The following is a 16,907-nucleotide window of genomic DNA, read 5'->3' as shown; positions in this document are numbered from 1 at the left end:
ATCTCTTAACTTGTAAAACCGGATACTTTTTGTTCCTCCGGCCACTCAAGGTGGTTTTGGGCTGACATGGACCTGGTATTGACCTTTGAATTTGTCACATTAGCGCCACGTCACACAGAACGTATATTGTTATACAACAGACTGTATATTGTCGATCTTGCCTGTAGCAGGACGGCGGTGATGCATGGCCATCCAACAGATTGTATATTGTCGATCTTGCCGAGAGCAACAGACAAGCAGGATGGACTGAGCTCGCCTCGACACAAACGCATAGAAGCTCCAATTCCTCGACACGCACATACACAAAAGAAAGCTGAGATGCCCTTCCTCCAATGCTATTTACAATTGCCATGGATATGTTAAGCAGGCTATTTGACAAGGCAGAGGAATGTGGAGTCGTTGACAAATTCACTAACAACCATGCCATTCCTCAACGTTTGTCCATATACGCGGACGATGTCATTCTCTTTCTTAAGGCAGCACATAATGAGGTAGAGGCAACTAGAGTACTTCTAAATATTTTGGGAGTGCCTCAGGTCTGAGATGTAACATGAACAAAAGTTTAATAACTCCAATTTCCTGTGAGGATGAGATGATGTAAGTGCATCTAGTGTCCCTTAGTGATTTTGGTGTATAAAAGACTTATAAGTTAAGGGACTAATGCTTGTTACCTTTGAAGACTGTGCTTCTTCCAGATGGTTAGGCGTCATGGTCTAGAGCATCCAAAAGGAATTGTGGATCGCCGAGTGACCGAGTTTGTGAAGGTTTGGAAGTTGCCTGAAGACTTATCACGAGTGATTGGACGAGGTCTGTGTGACCTTAGTTCAAGGAGAATACGGTGAGGACTGGGTGTCCTGAGCTGCGTGTTCAGGACTGGGTGTCCGGGACTGTGTGTCCTCGAGTTTAAATACTCAGCCGCTCCAACTAGATGTACAACTGAGACAGCTGTTGGAACTGGTCTACCAAATCATTGTCTTCACCAAGCTTACTGGTTCTATTCCCTCAACTCTTTCATTTCCTCATAACTATGTTGTCTGTTTGTTCATATCTGTGTTTGAAGACTTTGACTGAAGACTTTCTCAATTTCCTCGATTCAATTTCTTCAGTTTGTTTGTCTTCATCCTGTGTTATCCTATGCTTACGCTTCCTGTACTCTGTGCCTGTCTTCATTTCATCATGATGACTATGCTTGTATTCTGTTATGTTTACTTTTGAGTACTTATTCCGCTGCTAGTAGTTCTTCGCTAAGGAATTTCCTCACCGGCAAATTCCTTAGTGAAGAATTTCATAAAAATCGCCTATTCACCCCCCCTCTAGTCGATATAACGCACTTTCAATTGGTATCAGAGCAAGGTACTCCCTTGTTCTGTGTGATTTTGGTTTAACCGCCTGGAGTTTTAGTTATGTCGACCGCAGGTATGACGAAGGTGACATGCCCCATCTTTGACGGTCACGAGTATCCCAAGTGGAAGGCCATGATGAAGAAACGCCTCATGGCGATGAACAACGAGTTGTGAATTGTCACTGAGATTGGCCTGACTGATCTGTGCAAGATGGCGGAAGCTGATGACATTCGCAAGTATACTCTTCTCAACCTCACGGCGAAGGATGTCATCTGCTCCAGTCTGTCACAAAATCAGTTCAGGAATATCATGCATCTCGATCATGCGAAGCTCATCTAGGACCGTCTCTCTGAGGTCTATGAAGGTCATCAAACCTGTCATGATCCTTGGTTTGAGGACTTCAAGAAATCTCTCAAAACGATGACATTCGAACTAGAATCATCATCTTCTACATCATGCCTTATGGCAAAAGATGCTGAGGTAACTGAATGCTACCTATCCGAGTCCAGTGATGATGAATCTGATGATGAATTTGGACCCAGCTATGTCAAACTTGCTTCCCTTGCTACTAAACAACAAAGAGCTTTGGAAAAAGCTCACTATATGCTAAACAAGAGCGATGATATGTTGGGTGAAGAAATGGATCGCACTGAAACTTTGACTGAAAATCTTCAAAGACTTCAGTCCAAGCTTGACAAACTTCAAAGTCATCATAACACTCTCTTATCGAATCATGAGAAGCTTTCTTATGAATTCCTTTAAAGAAAGCAAGATCTTGAAAAGTTAAGAGTGAGTTATGAAGATCTTCAGAAAGAACATGATTCATTACTTGCTCAACAAATCAGCGCTTCTCAGGAAGAATTTTTTCCTCCATGCTTGAAATGCATTGAACGTGAATCTGCTAATTCTTCACCCGAATGTTCAAATGCTGCTAATGTTTCAAATTCTTCACATGCCTCTGCTATCACTAATTCCTCATCTGAGGACATTGCTAGTATCATTGACGATGCAGGGCTGAAGGAATTGTACACGACAGGCATGTACAAAAGCCTCAAAGGGCATCAGGCTCTTTGTGATGTGCTTAAAAAGCAGATCCTCAACAGGAACCCTAGGAAAGAGGGTATCGCCTTTGAGAGGAAACTCAATGCTGATGGTACATATTGGAAGCCTGAGCAGTACCCCAAAACTACATGGGTTGCTGCAAAGGAACCTCCAGTTGATCCATCTAACTTATCTAGAGTTGCATGTGAATCTCCTCATTCTGATGATGAGTCAATTGACTCCAACTATAAACTGTTCAAAAATCAGAACGGTGAAGTATTTGCTAGATATGTTGGCACTAACTGCAGGAACGGCTCCCCTATGAAGAAATCTGGGTTCCCAAAAGATGCCTTGAAAATCTTCAGGTGAATGTCATCATGACGCCACCTGTGAAGAATAGGAACCCCAGATCAAATTTCTCATATGGATCAAAGTCCTCATATGAAAATCATCATGCTAACCCGTCTATTTCGCAGGGTAGATCTAAGGATTATGGATATGTGCATTATTCTTCAAATCATTATGTCCATAAGTCCTCGAAGAATTTCTCTGCATACTCTTATGCTTACTCTAACCCCTCTTATGTGAAACGAAATGGACTGGCTTCTATGCCATCCTTCTCGTATGGAGCTCGCAGAATGATGAACTCTTTGCCACCCCTTCAGATGTGGGTGGTGAAGAAAAAGAACTAATCTCTTCTGCAGGGTCAGGTCTCCAGATGCACGTAATCATCTGAAGAATTTGCTGGAGACCTGAGCAATGCCTGATAGGACGCAGGCTAACCATGAAGAAATGAACTTTCATTTCTCACGTCCTCATATTGCTCTATCAGTTCTTTTACTTGATGAAATTGATCTGATGAATTGATGTCATATTCTTCACTGATGAAGTATATGAGTTTGTAAACTGCACTAATTCATCTGCAGGATGATCAATCCAAAGCCACTGAGTGGGTCCTCGATAGTGGATGTACAAACCACATGACTGGTGACAAGAATCTATTGATGGATGCTCCATTATCTCCGTCACATCTGAAGCATATCATCTTTGCTGACAAAGGCAAAAGTCAGGTATTGGGTCTAGGTAAGGTTGCGATTACAAAGGATCGACACATGGACAAAGTCATGCTTGTTGAGTCCTTAGGATACAACCTTATGTCTGTCTCAATGCTTTGTGATCTTGATATGGTTGTTGTCTTTGGCAAGTACCGTTGTGTTGTGGTTATGGAAGCTGAAAATTCCAAAATCTTCGAAGGCTTTAGGAGAGGAGACCTGTATATTGTTGATTTCTCTACAGGACCACAACCAGCCGTGTGCTTACTTGCAAAAGCTTCAGAAAGCTGGCTCTGGCATCGACGACTTGGTCATGCAGGCATGAGGAATCTGCACACGCTTGCGAAGAAGAAGCATGTCATTGGCATCGAGAATGTCAAATTCCTCAAGGATCACCTATGCGGAGCCTGTGAAGCTGGGAAGATGACCAAGGCTAAGCATCCAGCGAAGACTATCATGACCATCACTTGCCCATTTGAATTGCTTCACATGGATCTCTTTGGTCCTAATCATTATTCTGCTATTTCAAATGAAGCATCTCAATATGACTTTGTTATTGTTGATGATTATTCTCGCTACACATGGGTACACCTTGTTACTTACAAACATGAAGTGCAGGAAGTCTTCAAATGATTTTCCTCGAGGGCTTCAACCAACTTTGGTGTGAAGATCAAGCATATCAGAAGTGACAATGGCACTAAGTTCAAGAATTCTGGTCTCGATGACTATCTTGATGAACTTGGTATTACTCATGAGTTATCTGCTCCTTACACTCCTCAGCAAAATGGCGTCCTGGAGCGCAAGAACAGGACTCTTGCTGAGATGGCTCGCACTATGCTTGATGAATACAAAATGCCTTGTCGTTTCTGGACTAAGCCAATTGATACTGCGTGCCACATCATCAACATAGTATATCTTCACAAATTCTTCAAAAGACTGCCTATGAAATTTTCACTGATAAGAAACCCAATGTAAGTTATTTCAAAGTCTTCGGTGCTAAATGTTGGATTAGAGATCCTCATCACAACTCAAAATTTGCACCAAAAGCACATGAAGGTTTTATGCTTTGTTACGGAAAGGACTCGCACACCTACAGAGTCTTGAACAACGTTCTTCACAATGTTGTTTAAACTGTAGATGTGCGGTTCTATGAAACTAATGGCTCGCAAAGAGAGCACCTACCTACTGTGATAGATGAACCAGCACCTGAGGAAACTATCAAGTTCAAGGCTACTGAGGATGTCATTCCTACTGAAGAATCTGCTAAAGAATTCATTCCAGAACATGAAGAACGTCGAGCTAATGCACCTGAAGAAAATGCTGAAGAAAATGGTGCTGAAGAAAACGCTGATCAAACTCTTAAACGACAACCAGCTCATCCTCGCATTGCAAAAGAAGTGCAAGTTGAAAAGATCATCAATGACATCAAAGCGCCAGGTCCTCTCACACGCTCAAAAGCTTCACATTTGTCTAACTTTTGTGGGTAGTATGCTTTTGTCTCTATTACAGAGCCCACTAAGGTAGATGAAGCATTTCTGGAGCCTGAGTGGATTCAGGCCATGCAAGAGGAATTACATCAGTTCGAGCTTAACAATGTTTGTGAACTGGTCAAACGTCCAGATCCTCGCAAGCACAGTATCATTGGCACAAAGTGGATCTACCGTAACAAGCAAGATGAAAATGGCCTTGTGGTGAGGAATAAGGCACGGCTTCTAGCTCAAGGCTACACACAGGTTGAAGGAATTGATTTCGATGAAACTTTTGCACCTGTTGCTAGACTTGAGGCTATTCGCATATTACTTGCTTATGCTAACCATCATGATATCACTTTATATCAAATGGATGTGAAAAATGCATTCCTCAATGGTAAGCTTGAGGAAGAAGTATATGTTGCTCAACCCCCAGGTTTTGAAGATTCATAGAATCCTGACAAAGTCTTCAGACTCAACAAGGCCCTCTATGGCCTCAAGAAGGCCCCACAGGCTTGGTATGATATCTTGAAGAAACTCTTCACGAAGAAAGGCTTCAAACCCGGTTCACTCGACCCTACTCTTTTCACTAAATCTTATGATGGTGAATTGTTTGTGTGCCAAATATATGTTGATGATATTATCTTTGGCTGTACTGACCAACGTTATAGTGATGAATTTGCCTATATGATGAGTGAAGAATATCAAATGTCTAGGATGGGAGAGTTGAAATTCTTCTTAGGTCTTCAAATTCGTCAACAACACAATGGCATATTCATCTCTCAGGAGAAATACCTCAAGGATGTACTGAGGAAATTCGGCATGCAAGATTGTAAAGGCGTCAAAATTCCTATGCCCACAAATGGCCATCTGTGCACTGATGAAAATGGTATTGACTTCGATCATAAGGTATACCACTCCATGATAGGTTCCTTATTGTACTTATGTGCATCTAGGCCAGATATAATGCTTAGTGTTTGCATGTGTGCCCGATTTCAAGCTACACCGAAGGAATCACACCATAAGGCTGTGAAGCATATTCTTTGATATCTAGCTCACACACCAACACTTGGATTATGGTACCCCAAGGGCTCGGATTTTGATCTTATTGGATATTCTGACTCTGACTATGCTGGTGGTCGTGTGGACCGCAAGTCAACATCTGGTACTTGTCATTTCCTGGACGATCTTTGGTCTGTTGGTCCTCGAAGAAACAGAACTGTGTATCACTATCTACTGCTGAAGTTGAGTACATTGCCGCTGGTTCTTGCTGTGCCCAATTTCTATGGATGAAGCAAACTCTCAAGGACTACGGCGTCAACATGAAGAATGTGTCTCTCTTCTGGGACAATGAGAGTGCCATCAAGATTGCTCACAACCCAGTTCAGCACTCGAAGACAAAGCACATTCAGATTCGTCATCATTTTCTTCATGATCATGTGTTGAAGGGCGACATTTCTATTGAACATGTGAAGACTGAAGAACAGCTAGCCGATATTTTCACAAAGCCCTTGGATGAGAAGAGATTTAGCAAGTTGCGGTGTGAGCTAAATATTCTAAAATCTTCGAATGTTCTTTGAAAAGGACACTCATCCTAACACTTATGCAAAATTGATGACTTAGATGTGCAACACATGAAGAAACGTTTTTCTTCAATTAATGAAGAATAACACTCTTAGTGTGAAGAAATTAATGAAGAATTTGATTCTCAGAACCTTACGATAATTGTACGTGGTATCTGAAATCATCATTCTTATACGGTGGATCACGCCACCACCAAAAGTTGAAATTCCTCAAATTATTCATATTCTTCAACTTTGCATTGTCTTCACTGCTTCCGTTGTTTTTCTTCATTGACTATATATATATATATATATATGTGTGTGTGTGTGTGTGTGTGTGTGTGTGTGTGTGTGTGTAACACTATATATAGATATATGACTTTATGTCCTCTACAGCATTCACTTATTGCTATTTCTTCAAGTTGGTTTTCTGTTAAGTGAGTGTGATCGGACCCTTCCCCTCTATGCTATACTCAACCCAATCTGTTCACAAATTCTTCATGTGCGTTCTATTTGAAACTCGTTCAAAATCTTCAGTGTGTCCTTGTCAGCTGAAAAAATTGCGAACGGAACTTTAAAACCTATCTTATCGAAATTTTCGGTTTTGCCGCTCAAACCGTTCTGCATCCAACGATATACTTATCCACTCACCCACGATCTAACACGATCTCCACCTCTCACTATGTGGGTGACACATGTCATGCGAATGAGAAGGGTCAGGGGAACGTTCGTCCAATTTCTTCGGGCGAGCAGTTTTTCACCGTGGCAATAAATACCCCTCCTTCCCTTCCTCACTTCTTTTACTCCGCTCGACCTCTCTCTCCAGCTCGAGCTTCTCAAACCCTAGCGCCGCTGCTACTTCATCGCCGCCGGTGAGGAAGAGCTTCACTGCCTCGACCTCGTACCGACGTACTCGCGCCAACCGCGGAAATCTTCACTCCGCCGCCGCCGTAGCCGTCTTCCTCCGCCGAGTTAGGGCGTGGAAGATCTACACAGATGAACTTCACCTCTCCACTTCATTGTTCGTCATGTTCTTCGTCCAGGGTAATTAAAAGTTACTTTTACTACCCTCGTTGATTCGAATGATTATCTACAAAATCTTCAAAAGTGTTTTTCTTCATATCTTCACACACTGAACACCTCACAAGTCATCTGTTCTTGATTCGTTTCTCTAAGCATCATTTTTCTTCAAGATTCCTAAATTGTGTGGATCTTCGATCTATAAAACTCTGGAACCTAAGACAAAGAACGCTTAGTGAAAATTTTCAAGACTCATCTGATCAAATTCCTCAAACTCGTTCTTTTTGAAAAACCTTCTGAGAACGCATATGACATCTCCAAATTCTTCGCAACTATACTCTGCTCACAGGTACACATATCAGCTATTGAATCACTAGGTTCTCATCAACTTAACTCATTTGCAGCGTTCCTCGAAGAAAAGTTGCATACTTCTTTAGATAATTCAATTGTTCAAATTTCTCAACTGAAGAAAATGGCTGATGGTAAGAAGCCACAGAAGGGAGGAAAGAGGCCTGAGGTAAATACAGCGTTTGAGATCCCTGATGACATATATGCTGGGTACTGCACACCTACTGAGGAAACCAAGAATGAGCGCAAAGTGTGCAAACAGAGGATAGAGAGGAGATGGGCAAGAGAATGGAGGGAGTACAGATATGTCACTCCTAAGTACATGAAGAAATTCGCACTCAATCCTCCATGCCCAAGAGCTCCATTGGCACCTGGCCAAATAGCAGATCCCACCAGCCTCAAGCGCGGTGAGGACTATCCTGATGAATGGGCCAAGTGCCAAGCCAAGCTGGCTAAGCAAGCCAGAGAAGCAGTGAGGAAATTCAATGAAGACTCTGCTGCTACTGTTGCCTCTGCTGAGGCCTCTGCTGTCAAGCCAAAGAAGGCTATGTCTAAGAAGTCTGCGTGCAGGCCAAGTTCCTCAGCAATGCCCTCACGGCCAAAATCATCAAAACCTCACGGCAAATTCCTCATGCTGCTCCTGTTCCTCCAAAGTCCTCAGCTCCTCCGCCAAAGCCTTCAGCTGTTCCAACTAAATTCTCAGCACCTGTGCATCTCGCCTCGTGCCAAAGGACTGCCGGCATCTCCATTGCCTCAGGTGTCTCAGCTAGTTCCTCAGCTGGCCCCTCACTGCTGAAGACAAAGGCCACTGCTGGACGAGGTCCTCGCCCAAGTCCTCAAAAGAAGCAAGCCGCTTTCCAAGTGCCGTCTGATGAAGACGAAGCTGATGATGATGAACTTGCAGAAATCATCAGAGACAGGCAAGTCAGGGCCGCTAGAGCCAAAGGATCAGAGGTGCTACTGCTTTTTGGATCCCAAGCTGATCCTCGACTACATTGATGATTGGCACAAGGACCCTAACACTCCCTTGCCTGACTTCAAGCTGACTCCTGGCCAGAGTCACGTGCTGACCCACTTCATTCAAGAAGAAAAGTGGAAATTTGAGAAGGCCAGACAGATCAAGAAAGTGCAGTACTAGAAAGAGCGCTATCTGAAGAAAAACGTTGTCTCTATGACAACTGAAGAACTTGTCACTATTCAGACTGAGATTAAGAAACTCAGTGATGACTTTGACGCATATCGCGCTGATTGGCTTGGAGCCAAGGTTCGTTTTGTGAAACTTGCGGATAACTTCACTTCCAATGTTGCAGCCCCAACGCAACAGGAAATTCCTCAAGTTGAAGCATCTGCTCAGCCTACTGAAGAACATGCCAGCACCGCTGATGACCATCAGCCTGCTGAAGATAATGTGAGTTCTAGGGCTGATGACTGCATTCCAGCCGCTGAAGAAATTGCCAGGGCACCCACTAGTGGTGTGCCTGAAAAAACTGAAAAACTCAGGACAACTACATCAGTTGTGTCTGAAGAAAATCAACCAGATTCTTCAGCTGCTCCTGCACCAACTTCAACTCCAATACTTCCATCTGCATCAGATGTGAAGAAGACCAAGGCTGCAGAGCGTGCTGCAGTGCAGAAAAGGAAAGCATCAGCTGCTTCAGATTCTTCAGCTCCGAAGAAAATGAAGCCTATGACAAGTTCATTTGCAAATCCGGTTGATGCTGTTCCCATCTCAACCAGACCATCAAAGGACCTTGTTCCTTTTGATGAAGAATATGTGATCCTAAGCGGATCTGATGAAGAAACTCCTTCTGCTGCTTCGTCTGAACCGTTGGATGAAGAAATTGAAGTGGATATGATCCCTTCAACACCTATCATCTCCTCGCCTATGCCTCAGTCCACAGCTGAAGAGGCTGGCGTTGAAGAAATGGAAGATGAAAATGTGGACATTGGCTGCTCCACACCCGTAATCAGTGATGAATTCTGGGAAAGTCAGCATCCAAACTCTCCAATGTTCACCCCTCTACAGCAAATTCCTCAGTCCCCCACACAAACTGTACATATGGGCTCTGAAGAAACTCATCCCACTGCATCTGTCCATGAGGAAATTCCAGCCACTAGCGCTGAAGAAACTGCTGCTGCTGAACAACCAACGACGCAGACTGCCACTGAGGAGGAACCAGAAATTCCTCAGCCTGAAGAACCTGCGATTGAGATTCCTGAGGTCGTGATGCAACTCACTGACACTCCTCTGCCGAAGCCAAAGGATCCATTCTCACGCAAGCAAAAGTTCAAGGCTGATGATTTCTTCGGTGAGCACGTATTCTTCGAAGATAACAACCCATATGACTCTGCTCGCATTAGGAAGAGGCGTTTCTGGACTGCTAGTCAAGCCAATTTCTATTCCTCAGTGCTGTTCAACAAGGAGAAGATCTTCTACCATGAGCATATTCCTCATGTGGATATGGAATCTCTGCCATGCTTCGCACCAGTCCTCAGTGTTCTTCACGACGCTGGACTGCTCAACTTTTGCTCTGACATCTGCGATTGGAATGAAGAACTGATTCTTCAATTCCATGCAACGCTGCACATCACCGGAGATGCTGAAGATGTGAATTCATGGGTGCTGGACTGGATGTCGGAAAACACTCACTACACTGCACCAGCCTCTGAATTGCTTCGTGCTCTACCACTCAGTCCTCCCCTTGAAGAAGCTCGTTGCATCTATAGTGAAACTGAGCTCACAAATCATTACATGCAGGTGCTGATGAAACCTTTGAAACCAGGTCAGGCACCAAGAACCAAATTCCACATGAAGGAATTGTTGTACGTGCCCAGAACTGTCTATCGTATTCTTACGAGGACAATCAGTCCTATCAAAGGCCACGACTCATCTGATGAGGAAATTTTTGGCATCATGAAGAATCTGATATTCAACATCATTCATGGCATTCCTGTCAATTATCACGATTTCTTCATGAGGACTCTGGCAAATGTTGCACTGTCTCCGTTTGAGCTGAAGCCTTATGCACCTTGGATTATGAGATTCCTCAGGAAAAGGTCTTCACTAAACTACAAAGCTGATTTCCAGAATCACCTCAACTACTTGCCCCCAATTGAAGTCCTCAAGCAGACATATTCCTCAGTTGATGGAAAGGGCAAGGCACCAGCTGTAATAGATGAAAGCATTCGTCCATTGGATGGTCAGTTTCGCAAAGCTGCATCTTATTCCACCAATGATGACTCTGCCAATGCACCCAAGTCCACTCCTCAAGCCACTGCTCCGCGCGTGATGACTGACCGTAAACTTCTGCTTAGTCTTCACCAGAAGGTGGATCGAAATCACAAATGGGTTAAGCGTCAGTTTGGTTCACTTCTTTACAACATGACTGCCACACACAATGCAGTGAAGAAAAACCACTACTACCTCCATCATGTCTTCGGTCGCACCTGGGCAATCCTGTCACATCTGTATGGTGAAGAAGATTTGAAGAACATGGGTCTTAATGAAGATTTTGACTGGTCTGCACCTCCACCGAAGAAATTCAAGAAGGTCAAGGTTCCTTCTCTAGTGGCCAGCTCATATTCTTCATCGCGCGACACTGATGAACATGAAGATTTGGACGACACTGCGGCAGGCCCTACATCAACCAACGACCCCAACAACGCTGGCGCTCCTTCATCAACATGATTATCTTCAGGGGCGTTAGTCCTTATTTTTTATCCTTTTGGTCATTCGATGACAAAGGGGGATAAATATGAGTTAGTCTTCAAGCGGGTCTACTATATGGGCGTTTTTTTGCTAAGTTACAACTCTCGTTCTTCTGAAACTTTATTGGATCGAGTTGTAATCTTAAACCCGATGGTGCTCTGATACTTTTGATGCACTGTGCTCTGATACTCTTGATGCACTGTTCTGCATGCTTATTCCTCATTAATATTATTGCACGCATGCTGAATTTCATCAGGCACCATATTTCATCATGCATTTCAAATTCTTCATATTATATGTTAAATGCGTGTATGAATTACAAGATATAGGGGGGGATCTCCATGATTCAACTCTTCAAGTGTGCATTGCTTCACAAGCAAATTCCTCACTATGCACATCTTCAGGGGAAGTTCTTCTATATCTTGCAATCAAATTCCTCAATATCAGTATTTACACTTCATATGTTTATCCCCGTTGAAAACTTAACCTATATTGTCATCAATCACCAAAAAGGGGGAGATTGTAAGTGCATCTAGTGCCCCTTAGTGATTTTGGTGTATTGAAGATTTATAGATTAAGGGACTAATGCGTGTGTGAGTGTACACAGGTCTATAAGTCTATGAGGAGTTTGATATTTACAGGAAAAGTCGACCCCTAAAAATGAATATCTTCGACTGAACATTTTGGTATTCTGAAGACTTTCTGAAGACTTTGAAAGTGAAGAAATTGGTGTTACCTTGAAGACTCGGTATTCTTTCGAGGAACATGAAGCGAGAAGACTTTTGTTTTCGTAGTTTCATTTTCTCTTTCTTGAGTCATAGGAAACACCGTACTGTTAAAGGGGGTCGAGGAAATACTAAGGAAAAATTTCTATGTGATGCTCAACTCAAAATCCTACACCTACTAATCCCTTCGAGTGAAGCCATTGGAAATCTCATACAGTTCAGTCAATTTCTTCAGTGACAGAGACGAAGTTCTTCTGGTGTCTGAGGAATTTGTCCTGACTGAGGAGTTAGGAATTCGCTAGTGCAGATTGCCTACACTGTGAGGAACATGACAGCCCTGAGGATTTTGCTACTCAAAATTCCGATCGTTGCTGTGCTATGCGCCAGCTGTCCCAAAATATCTATCCACCTAACGGTCATATCATTGAAGAACATTTATGTCTTATCATGTCGGGCTGCTCCCTAGGCTATAAATAGCCGCCCCCTACAACCACTAGCTGGTTGGCTGCTCCGAGAGAAACTGACACTTGTCATTTGAGAGCAACCCATCATCTGAGGACTTTGAGCGAAAATCATCAAGTGAGGAAAAACCAAAAACCCAAAACCCAAACACCTACAAACCCCAAGTGATTGAGCATCACTGAAGAGATTGATCCTGAGTGGATCCGACGCTTGTTACCTTTGAAGACCGTGCTTCTTCCAGACGGTTAGGCGTCATGGTCTAGAGCATCCAAGAGGAATTGTGGATCACCGAGTGACCGAGTTTGTGAAGGTTTGGAAGTCGCCTGAAGACTTACCACGAGTGATTGGACGAGGTCTGTGTGACCTTAGTTAAGGAGAATACGGTGAGGACTGGGTGTTCTGGGCTGCGTGTTCAGGACTGGGTGTCCGGGACTGTGTGTCCTCGAATTTAAATACTCAGCCGCTCCAACCAGACGTACAACTGAGACAGCTGTTGGAACTGGTCTACCAAATCATTGACTTCGCCAAGCTTACTGGTTCTATTCCCTCAACTCTTTCATTTCCTCATAATTGTGTTGTCTGTTTGTTCATATATGTGTTTGAAGACTTTGACTGAAGACTTTCTCAATTTCCTCAGTTCAATTTCTTCAGTCTGTTTGTCTTCATCCTGTGTTATCCTATGCTTACGCTTCCTATACTCTGTGCCTATCTTCATTTCATCATGATGACTATGCTTGTATTCTGTTATGTTTACTTTTGAGTACTTATTCCGCTGCTAGTAGTTCTTCGCTAAGGAATTTCCTCACCGGCAAATTCCTCAGTGAAGAATTTCATAAAAATCGCCTATTCACCCCCCCTCTAGTCGATATAACGCACTTTCAGATGATCGCCAAGTTTGGTAACATCTTAAACTGTCAGATTGAACAATTTCCCATAAGGTATTTGGGTCTATCGCTTAGTCTGAAACAATTGCGCAAAGAGGACTTTCAGTGCTTGATTGACAAGATCAGGGAAAAATTAGGGACATGGTGAACCGGCTTGTTTCAGAGTGGTCGTTTGATATTGGTTTAGGCCATGCTTTCGCCTATACCAATTTTCCACCTCATGTCGTTGGATCCACCTCCGTGGGTGTTCAAGGCCATTGATAAAATTAGGAGAGCTTTCCTTTGGAAGGGTACTAAAGTTGTGAATGGTGGCCATTGTTTAGTGAGTTGGAAATATGTTTGCAGACCAAAGGGGTGTGGTGGCTTGGGCATACTGGACACTGAGATTATGAATTCTGCTCTCAAGTTACGTTGGGCATGGAAGGCTTGTACTGCTGGGGATCGCTCTTGGAGCACCATGCTCAACCCTCTGGAGTATAACCATAGACAGCTTTTCAATGTTGCGGCTTGAGTGGTTTTGGGAAATGGGCAGCAATGCTACTTCTGGATGGATAGATGAATTGAGGGAGCCGTTGTTGCTGATTATGCACCGGATGTTATTAACGTTGTCCCAACAGTCGTCAGAGAAAGAAGAACTGTTACAGATGAAGCTTGGATTAAAGATATTAAGGGGCAGATTTCTATTCGTACCTTCCATCAGGTCTTAAACTTATGAGAGGTCATTACCAATATTCATGTTGATCCCTCGACTGAAGATAAGTGGACTTGGACTTGGGAGGCAAAGGGAGATTATTCAGCAAGGTCTGTTTATAATGCGCATTTTTGTGCTGCAATAAAATGCAGCATGGCCAGTGGTATCTAGAAGACTTGGGCGCCTCTGAAAATTAAACTTTTTCTATGGTTGGTCGTCAGAGAGCGTGTATGGACAAACGACCATCTTGCCAATCGTGGTTTGCCTCACCAGGATGCTTGCCGCTACTATCATAACACTCAAGAAACCGTTCATCATTTATTCATAGATTGCTCGGTCGTGCAGATTATTCGAAATATGGTGGCTTCAGTGGGCTGGTTTGAGTGAGATAGTGCCTTAAGATTACCGTCTCTCCAGAATTGGTGGCACAATGCTAGACTCACTACTCAAAAAACTAAGAGGAGATCTCTGAACTCCTCAGTTCACTTGATCATCTAGAGCATATGGCGCGAGAGAAACGGAAGAGTCTTTGATAATCGCTTCACGCCTTCGCAAAATGTCGTTGATAAAATCAAAGTTGATGCTAGGCAGTGGGAGGTGGCGAGTTTTGGTCGTTTGATCCTTCATTAACTGCATGTTATTGTGTTCGGCTTGTAGGGGCCTTTTTTGCGTGTTAGTTGTTCCTCGGTTGGGTGTGTAGTTCGTTTTTCTATTTCTTTCTGAGTTGTTTTGGATTGGTCGTGTTGTTTATCCCTCTTTCTTTAATATAATATACATGTAGCTCTCCTGCATAGTTTGAAAAAAAAAGTTGATTGTTTCCTCAACACGCAAGTACACGACAAGCAAAGCTGATTGATTTCTCATATGCAAGCTAGCCATTCAAGCCAATTTGCCGCTGGCTGGGAACGCAAACGACTGACGTCATCTGCCCTGTCGGCATCGACGAGGGGTGCGCGCATGCCGTCGAGCACAGGAACGCCATGGATGTCGGGCCGTGCGTGTTCGATCGCTCGGCACGCGCTGTCCATGCGCTCGATCGGCGCCTCTAACATGGGCACATGGCCTCGGCGATCGAGCATGGGAACGCCATGAACACCGGGTCGTACGTGTTCGACCGCTCAGACGCTCGCTCAGCATGCGCGTCTTCCAAGTGCTCGTCGTCCATACGCTCGGCATCTAGCTAGCTTTTCACATACCAAAACCCCTATTTTCGGGGATGACTTTGCTCTCACATTTCACCACTTGGGTGAAAGCAACGTGAGAGCCTACCGAGTATGGACACGTGCATTATTTTGGGAGATTGGTGTGCACAGTTTCCCTGGTGACTATAGGCCTTGGATGAAAATTTTCTTAATATGGTTACCTATTCCATGCGTGCGTCTAGCTATTTTTGAGGGGTCAAACATGCAGTTCGTCAAGCGAAGAGAATTGGTTGTTTGTATATTGAAATCCCTGGTGGGCCGCCAGTGCTCAAGTGGGCGATGAGGCTACTTGCATGCATGCATGCATGAGGCCCGGCTGTTCGATGCAGACGGTTTCTATTTTATTCGTTTGCGTGGCCGGTGCTGGCGTGTATTGCGAGCGAGAGTTTTTCTCAGGTTTAGAGTTTTTTCCTTCACTTACGAATGTAATGGTATTGATGACACGTAGTCATTATTATTGACGTGTACTCTTCTCTCTCGAACACTCGAAGGCTCAAGGGAAATCACGTGTCACAGGAGACCGCCCCACCGTCGTGTGCTCATATAAAACTGCCCGCCTGGTCACTCAAGTCGCCATCACCAGCACTGTTGCATCGCCACTTCCTCCCCCACCACGGGCCTGCTTCTTCCGCGTTGCACTCCCGTTCAATCGTCATCCTACACGGTGCTCGGGGACGCCCACACCCCACCTAGCTGCTGGCCAATAGCCCCCGACGCACCCTTCCCATCTCTTTGCGTGGCTGCTGCGGTGACGAACAGGAGGTGCTCGTTGAGGCCGTAATCGATAACAGGAAGCAAACTTAGTACTCAGGCCGCGGCGTCGTGCCATTCCCATCGCTGTTGCCGGTCTTCTCACCGTCGAGGTGGGCACATGCCTTGGTGTTCTTGACCTCGAGCTCGCCCAACTCGCGGGCGCCTCGAGACCATCCAACTTACCGGCTACTCTAGCTTGCACCCGCTGAATCGACCTCATGCCCACTGTCAGTGTTAAAACCGGCGTATCTTAGGTAAAGGGTCCCGAACTGTGCGTCTAGAGTTGATGATAACAGGAGACAGGGGACACGATGTTTACCTAGGTTCGGGCCCTCTCTATGAAGGTAATACCCTACTTCCTGCTTGATTGATCTTGATGAATATGAATGTTACAAGAGTTAATTTACCACGAGATTGTAATGGCTAAACCCTATAAGTTTAGCCTATGAATATGGTAATGAGTATATGCGTTGTCTTTTCCGAACTATCCCCTTCGGTTTATATAGACACCAAGGGGATTTAGGTTTACATGGAGTCGGTTACATAAGAAGGAATCTTCAGTCGTCAAGCTTGCCTTCCACGCCAAGTAGAGTTCAATCCGAACACGGTGCAGTCTTCGGTCTTCATGTCTTCATAGCCCATCAAT

This window comes from Triticum urartu, chromosome 2A (genome assembly GCF_056163025.1).
Source record: "Triticum urartu cultivar PI428250 chromosome 2A, HENAU_Tu73, whole genome shotgun sequence".
In the NCBI taxonomy this organism is placed as follows: Eukaryota; Viridiplantae; Streptophyta; class Magnoliopsida; order Poales; family Poaceae; genus Triticum; species Triticum urartu.
Note: the sequence above shows the minus strand (reverse complement) of the source record.